Source organism: Octodon degus, unplaced genomic scaffold (assembly GCF_000260255.1).
Source record: "Octodon degus isolate 3935 unplaced genomic scaffold, OctDeg1.0 scaffold00301, whole genome shotgun sequence".
In the NCBI taxonomy this organism is placed as follows: domain Eukaryota; kingdom Metazoa; phylum Chordata; class Mammalia; order Rodentia; family Octodontidae; genus Octodon; species Octodon degus.
In genome coordinates, this window is record NW_004524877.1 from 1,600,879 (window position 1) to 1,602,364 (window position 1,486).

The 1,486-nt window shown below is 36.1% G+C and overlaps 1 pseudogene; it reads right to left on the minus strand.

Moving 5' to 3' along the window:
• Nucleotides 1-1,486, minus strand: part of LOC101570941 — a 22,600-nt pseudogene that overhangs the window by 16,041 nt on the left and 5,073 nt on the right.

A 1,486-nucleotide genomic window follows, 5' to 3' on the forward strand; every position in this document is an offset into this window, starting at 1 on the left:
TTTGACAAAGGGGCCAAATGTACTCACCGGAAGAAAGATAGCTTCTAACAAATGATGCTGGAAATACTGGCTCTCTACATGCTGAAAACTCAAAATTGACCCAGGTCTATCACTATGCACTAAATTAAAATCAAAATGGATTAAAGATCTAAACACTAAAGCAGAGACACTAAATCTCCTGGAAGTGAAAGTAGGAGGAACTCTTGAAGACACAGGGGTAGGCAAAGAGTTCATCAACAGAAATCAAATCGCACGGGAAACAGTTGAAAGAATTAACAACTGGCACCTGCTCTTACTGAGACATTTTTTTTAACGTCAAAAGAAATTACCAGCAAAATGAAAAGCGAACCCACACATTTGGAAAAAATCATGACAAATAAGTACTCAGACAAAGGTCTGCTTTCTAGAATCTATAAAGATCTAAAAAGCACTAGGGCCACAAAATTTAAAGACCCAATCCAGAAATGGGCTTCCGAGATGAAAACAAACTTCTCAGAGGAAGAAATTAAAGAGGTGAATAAGTACATGAAGAAATGCTCCACATCAATAGCCTTCCATGAAATGCAAATTAGAACAAAAAAGAGATAATATCTTACCCCAAAAAGAATGGCTATCATAAAGAAATCACCCAAGAACAAATGTTGGAGAGGCTGTGGGGTAAAAGGAACCCTTTTCCACTCCTGGTGGGAATGTAGACTGGTGCAACTATTATGGTAATCAGTATGGAGACTCCTTAGAAAAGTTGTCCTGGAAATCCCATTTAAACAGTTATTCCTCTTCTGGGAATTTTCCCGGAGGATCTGAAAACATCATATCATAGTGATATATGTGTACCTATGTTTATAGCAGTACGATTTGTGATAGCCAAATTTTGGAAACAACCAAGATGCCCATCACCTGAGGAATGGTTCAAAAATATGTGGTATTTTTACACAATATAGTATTATTCAGCTATTAAGAATGATAAACTCAAAGCCTTTATATTGAAGTTGATGCCACTTGAATATATACTCATAAGTGAAATATACCAGACACACATGTGTAAATATCATACAATTTCCCTAGTATAAGAACTCTCATTGCTATCTGTTTATCAATAAAACTTTGAAAAAAAAAGAACTCAAAAAAAGAAATACAAATAGAAAGGTATGATGCAAGTAAAAGGGAAGCAGGATCTTGAGGACTAACTAATGAAAAGAGGCAAAGGAGAAGAGCTACCAAACATGACAATATCAAGACAAACAGTTATATGTATAGGATAGGCAAGGCAATGATCTTGAGAATCTTCAGAAGATTTTTTAATCTAGCAGTTAAATGGAAAAATTCTCACCCTGACTAACTATATATACTGATACCTGTGAAATAAGCAACTGCACTGCAGATGGTAATCTGTAATAGTAGTTTCATGCTTGGAGTGCCTGTCATTCTGGTCTTCTGAATACGGGCTTCCTCTCATGACATGCCAGTTGCTGCTATGAAGTCTCTC